The following is a 7,325-nucleotide window of genomic DNA, read 5'->3' as shown; positions in this document are numbered from 1 at the left end:
AATATCCATGAGGTGTATAACAGGATGTTTTATGTAACCCTCATTTTCTCATTGAAGGAATAAAAGGAAGCATACCGATTCATAAGAAGAAAATATTTTCCTGGTACTAAATTCCAAAGAAAAACTTTTACAGGTCCATCTATACAGAGATGCTGAACTGTATACAGAACAGTATCTTCAACAGTCATTCGATAATTTCTTAGTAAACTTTTATAGGCCTCATTTTTTAAAAAACAACTTGATGAGAAACAACATTTTTACACAATAATACATTTATATTCAATTCATAAGGGAGGGCTTGAACTAAGTCAACAGCAATAGAGAGAGAAAAAATAAATAGGAATTAGTAGTGACTATCTGGAATTAAGGATTTGAAAAAGGAGACACTGCAATTACTCTTCCTCTGTTCTAGCCTTCAATACCAACCTTTCTCCAGTCTATACCCTTTCTCTAGGACACTGTTACTTGAAGTGTGGTTTGTGGACCCACCTGCCAGTCTGCAAACCATCACCAGTATACAAGGTCAGTTCTGAAATTGAGAGTAAATGTTTAAAACTTTTATATCAATTTGACAGAATTATTTTATGAATGGTGAATCTAATTTAAAATCCAAGCCTGTTCTTTTAGTGCCTTTAAATTTTTTTTGCTTTTATTTTTCTAGTAATTAATTGCTACTGTGTTTTATAAAAGTAAGCTTTTGCAATGTCTTGAATACTTAAAAATCAAAACAAAACTCGTCCTTTACCACATATAGAAATACCTAGACCTGTTTCTCAAACTTCAGTGGCCATATACCATCCTCATGAGTCTGCCATATCTGTCACTAACTTTATCATTTATTCAATAACTTTATTTAAAGAAAATCAGATTTTTTTTTAAATAAATTTATTTTTAAATGATACTATATCACCACCATATGCACTGTATTACTCTGTAAATAGAAAATAACTATAAAAGCAAATACTATGAAAACAAAGGAATGCAACTCAATTAAAAAATAATAAGATCTTCAAGTAGTAATAACAAAGCTAATTGGTTTGCAAAAGTGTACACCTGAAAATAAGAGAAAAATCTGTTTTTTCATTCTTATCAATTGAAAATGAATATTCAGTTCAATGTTGCTTAGTTCAAGATAAAGATGAGATCCAAATGATATTTAATGGCCTTCTCAGGAAAGGTTGGACACTAAGAATTAATTCCTAATCAAAATGATATAGGTTTTGCACAACAAATTTTGTCTTTTCCAGTCATCTCCTAAAGTGAACTCCCAAATGTTCTGAATGGGTCAGGTTATTTGGTAAAACTCAGAACAGTGATTTTCGAAGTGCTTCTTTTTGCTAAATCATTGCCATCTGGTTTGAGAAAATATTTATGAAAACCTCTTAACAAGTGGCCTCCTCATAAGTTTGAACATGTTTTCAGCAAGTTCTTAAGATGAAATTTCTGAAGAAACTACAAGTGTTTTCCATAAGTATTGTTAGCAGAATAAATGTAAGTCTCAAAACTTGTTCCCAGGATCCTAACTTTATCCTGCATCATCCGTGGAAAATATAACAGTTACCAAATATTGCACTCTTAATTTGGGCCAGATGCTTTGCTAAGTGCCAGGTAGATATAGATATAGATATAGACCTGGCATTTATATATTATAAAATCTCATTTTATGTGTATACATTATATATAATGGGATTTTACATATTACATATAGATATATGAAATGAGATTTTATAAATGTTAAATTATATTTCACAATATATCATATACATGTGATATGTATAAAATCTCATTTAATTCTCTCTTAATAGAAACTCTGGGCTCAAAGAGATGTGGCGACCTCATTCATTCAATATTCAACAAATATTTGTTGACTATTTACTGTGTATCAAGCATCATTCCAGGCATTGAGATCACAGAGACAAACAGAATAGACACAGTCAGGTTATTTGTGTTCTAGTGATGGCTGGGAAAAGAAAGAACAAATAAGATAATTTCTCATAGTGATAAGCTATGTAGAAAGTAAGTTATGCACCAGAGATGTGTTGGTGGTTGAGGAAGTCTTATCTGAGAAGGGACATTTGAGGTGAGATCTGAACGATGAGAAGCAGCCATGTGAAGACTGGAAAGGAGCGTTCCAGGCATAAGAAACAGTTCCTGCAAAGCCTTTAAGACAGAAACAAGCCGGGCATGTTCAGGGAAAACAAAGAATGTATGGCTAGAATCTACTGAGCAATGGGGAACATTATATTCAGTGCCACATCAGTCCTTGTGGCTATGTTGAAGAGTCTGGAAGTTATTCTCTGCAATGGAAAACATTTGAAGCGTTTTAATTAGGTGAGTGACATAATCTGTTCTCATTTCAAATGAAAGTTAGTTACTTGAGAAGAGATACTAAGTCTTATGTTTCCTTGTCTTTGTCACAATACTTACCCTGGAGCCTTGAAACTTGTAGGTAGTCAATTAATATTTGTTATAGATTCCAATTACTTACATTAGTTATCCTCCAGCTCCCACTTCCAGTGGCAAACTGTCTTTTCACAATAACCAAAATTACAATGTAATTACATTAAATTGCATCCAAATATATGGATTATTCCATCCCTTTCCCAATGAAATCTAGATGTGCTGCTTCACCCATTAAACTACCACTTTATCAAGGTTCCATTAATATCCTGGAGGTACCCCTGTGCTCATTAACTAAATGTTAGGTAGGCACAGAAGTTACTTTGGATTTCACTTAATAAACCAGAGCAATTGAAGTAATTACTCATATCTTGTGAAAATAAGCCAATATGTAGCCAGCTTAACCTGCTAGAGATCTGTGGGTGAAAGAACCCATAAAGTGAGGGGTATTGGGATAGGAGCTTGAGTCCCTTTGCCAAGGCTTTCAAGTGGAGCAATTATTTACCCTAAAAAAGGACTGAACTGACTTTTAAAAAACTTTAAAAAGCCATTTCAAATGTTTGCAGAATACTTTAAAAATGTTAAATTGCCCAATTTACTGCCTAGATTTAGCTTTTTTATCTGAAAATTTATTTTAGTAACTATCTGAATTATAGTCTCCTTTTAAATCCAGTTGCTCAGATTCATGTGATTTACTTTCCAGAATTACAAGCAGTGCTCTATGCCATGTGCAACAGCAAAGAAATAAATTATAAAGTGTATGACTTTCCACCTAGTAATTTTCAATATATGGATTATCATTTGGACTTATTTTAACTCTGCACATTTACACATTATTTAGTATACCTAAAAATGTTTTCTAGAAAGGAATGAAATAAGGCCATTTTTGGTAATGTGCTACTCAATATAATAGATAGTTGGGGAAATTGTAGATGCTTCTATATTATTACACAGAAAAAATAATTTATATAATATTAATTACCGTAAAATGTGTTTATTCCCCAACTCACAAAGCTACTATAATTAAAGAAATGAACAAATAGACCCAATTTTGAGATATTTAGATTCTATAATCCATATAATCTGAAGGTCAAGTGATGTGTCTCTTAGGCTTTTTCTTTTGGCTGTGTCAGGTCTTAGTTGCGTCATGTGGGCTCTTCATTGTGACGCGCGGGCTTCTCTCTAGTTGTGGTGTGTGGGTTTTTTCTCTCTAGTTGTGGCACACAGGTTCCAGAGCGTGTGGGCTCTGTAGTTTGCAGCATGCGAGCTCTCTGGTTAAGGTGCACGAGCTCAGTAGTTGTGGCATGTGGGCTTAGTTGCCCCATGGCATGTGGGATCTTAGTTCCCCGACCAGGGATCAAACCTTGCGTGCCCTGCAGTGGAAGGTGATTCTTTACCACTGGACCACCAGGGAAGTCCCTTTAACCTCCTACTTTAATAAGCTACTCAAAGAAGGGAAAGATGATCAATATTTACTGAACACTCACTAATATCCAGATACTTTTAAATAAGTCTCTTATTTAAACCTTCACAACACACTTCTAAGGTGAATACAATCCTCATTTTGCAGATGAGAGAGATGAGTTTCCAAAGTATAAGTAACTCATCCAAGAGCAAACCACTAGAGGAGCCTTGGGCTAGTGTTTGAAGACAAGTTTGTTTGCCCCCAACATCCAAGTTATTTCACTTCCACAAAAGATCTTCAGTTAAACAAATAACACACACCCCCACCAAAAAAGCAAAATAATGTTTCTACTATAATCAAAATATTCCTATTCTCTACCAAAATACGACCCCAAAAAGTCATTTGAATATATCTTTAATGTTTTCCTTCTTGAAAAAAGTTACAAAACTTGTTTTCTATCTTAAAACTTGTTTTCTGTCTTAACTAGTTGCCTAATTTTTGCTGCATTAGAGCATGTATTAAGGAATGGCCTATTTAAGGTGGGGAGCTTACGAGGACCAGTAAGACACTAGTTGCTCCCTCAAAAACTTTATAGGGAGGGGGAAAGACAGGCAAACAGATGGTTATAAAATAAGCACTTTGATATTCACAGAGTAATATGGAATCACAGCAGAGGTGGCCAGACTGGGGTGGGGAAGGCCTCCCCAAAGAGAGAAGCCTATGTTGATTTCTCAAGGAAAGGGTGAGCCAGGTGAAGAATTGGAGAAAGGGGATAACATGAAGCCAGCAAATCATATCAAGAGAACAAAAGTGAGAAATCGTGGTATCTTTTGGTAACTGAAAATATTTTAGTACTGCTGATGTACAGAATACAGAGAGGTTCGTTGTAAAGGAGGAAGGAGGGGTGGTAACAAATGACACCAGGAAGCTAAATCAGGACCAGTTCCCAAGAGTGCTGTAAACCATGCTACAAGCTTTGAACCCTCCTGAAGGTGATGCAGAGGCATTCAAGGATTGCAACCAGGGGAGTGAAATGATTGGACTTATGTTTTAAATAGACCATGCTAGGGACAGTGTGATGAATGGACTCAAGCTGGGCAAGATTAGATAGGAGAACAGGTGAAAGGCCACCAAAATATCCCAGCTGAGATCATGATAAAGTCTTGGCCTACAGTAGTGGCAGCAGGAATGGAGTGAAAGGTAAATTCCAGAGACATCGAGAAGGTAGACTGCAGGACACTTAGTACATCACTGGACGTGTGAGTGAAGAAAAGCTGAAGAAGGTATCTAGAATTGTTCCTTTTAATGTCCTCACCACTGAGTGACAATAGTGTCACTCATCAAAAAGAGTATCAGAGAAAGAGCAGTGTTGAAGGGGAGCTCAGGAGTTCATGACATCAAACGTGAGTTTGACATCAATGGGAGACATTCACATGGAACTATTTAGTAGGTCTGGGGTGCAGGAGAGAGGCTAGGGCACTTAAACACAGATTCCGGGAGCCAACAGTTCATATGTCTTTTTTTAAAAAAATATTTTTTATTGAAGCATAGTTGATATACAATATTATATGTTACGAGTGTACAATGTATATCATTTTTTTTTTTTTTTTTTGCGATACGCGGGCCTCTCACTGTTGTGGCCTCTCCCATCGCGGAGCACAGGCTCCGGACGCGCAGGCTCAGCGGCCATGGCTCTCGGGCCCAGCCGCCCCGCGGCATGTGGGATCCTTCCGGACCGGGGCACGAACCCGTGTCCCCTGCATCGGCAGGTGGACTCTCAACCACTGCGCCACCAGGGAAGCCCCAATGTATATCATTTTTAAAGCCATGGAAGTGAACAAGAGCATGCTAGTTGGATGCTATTACTCACCAGAGAAGGTGGAGGATGAGAAGAGAGAACCACAGATCACCAATATGGAAGACATGGTCCAGCAGCAGAAGAGCCCAAGAGAAGCACCCATGGAGCAGTGGACACCTGGGAGAAGGTGGTATCATAGAAAGCAAGGGAGGAGAGCTTTGAGCAGGAGAATGTGACAGGCAGTGTCCAATACTTCAGGGAGGGCCAGTCAGATCAAGATGGAAAAGCACACAGTGGATTTAGCAACAAAGATGACATTGACTAAAAAGGTGAGAGCTGGGTCAGTGGACTTGTGGGAATAGAACCCAGACTCAAGTTCTCATCTGATAGAGTTTCCTGAATGAAACAAAAACTCATAGAACTCTTATTTGCTGAAGGCTTTGTGCCAATTTTAAAGTTTAAACTTTTTTCAAGCACTTTCATTTAGTTGGCAGTTAAATAAGCAAAGGACTTGTACATGCCCTTTCCTTAATTACAGCTTTCATAATCTCTTCACTTTCATGTACAAACAGGCTCCTCTGTAAAATGGGTTGTCTGCAGCATAAGGTTAAGGCTAGGCTTCCATGTAAAAGCTATCATTAACTCAAACCAGTGAATAGAGTTTGCATATATAGAGTCTGATTAGAAGGAGCCTAGGACATGATTCCAATTCTGATAATTTGCCAACACAGCGCAGGGATTCATTTAGAGTTAAGTCCTAAAATGTTCTGTTGTCTTCAATATGTACCTACACCTTTTATTTTATTTTAATAGAAGATTATTTTAATAGAATTAACTGTTTTTAAAATACTGGTGCTAGAGGTTAGAATTAACCCCTAATGTAGATTTAATAGCATTATATTAGGTTTTTACTGGAGGAGTTTTCTTTCAGAGAATATGATTTATCAACAAACATGCCTAAATCAGGGTAATAATGATCCTCACCTCCTGCATTATTTCAAAGATTTCTTCTTCTTTCTCAATTTACTTATTTAATTTTTTAAATAATGAAGCCAAGTAGAATTTTCTCTTCCTTTAATAATGTTCCATGACACTACGTAAATTGTAGTCTATGTTTGTAAAGTTTAATAATATTGTTAATGCATATATGTAAGACCTAAAACATATATGTGTGTATTTGTATGTATGTGTGTGTTTGGGGGGGGGCGTGTTTTCAGGAACCTTTGGAGAGAGAGAGACATCAGAGAGAAAGAAGCAGATAAGAAGAGAAACGCTTTCGCCTCCCTTCCTGCTTCCCAGTGGTGTTTAGTGACAATGAGATGCCTAGAGTTGTTAAACCCATTAATTTGGTCAAGTGATGCTGAGCAGTGAGGAGGAAAGAGACTGGGTTTCTGAAGACACTGTGGAGCTGGTCAATCAACCAGGAACTGCTCCCTTGACTTCTTGTTGGGGAAGACAGTGACCCTAATAATTAAACCCATTTTTAAATAGGGAGTTTGTTACCTCTCAATAAAAATAATTTTATACACAACACACACACATACATACACACACATACATGCACACAGAGTGCATTATGCACTGAAAGACATTTGGTTCTCAAAGTTGCAAAAGCTACTTTGATTTGAATTTAAAGATTAGGGTTGAAAACAGCCTCAATTTTAAAAAAAAATTAGCAGAAAACAATCAATTTAGGATTCTTAAACATGATTTGAGGCCACA

The sequence above is a fragment of the Delphinapterus leucas genome, chromosome 10 (assembly GCF_059928025.1).
Source record: "Delphinapterus leucas isolate spDelLeu-1000000601 "Yukka" chromosome 10, BTC_Dleu_Yukka2, whole genome shotgun sequence".
Classification (NCBI taxonomy): Eukaryota; Metazoa; Chordata; class Mammalia; order Artiodactyla; family Monodontidae; genus Delphinapterus; species Delphinapterus leucas.
This window is presented reverse-complemented; position numbering follows the sequence as displayed.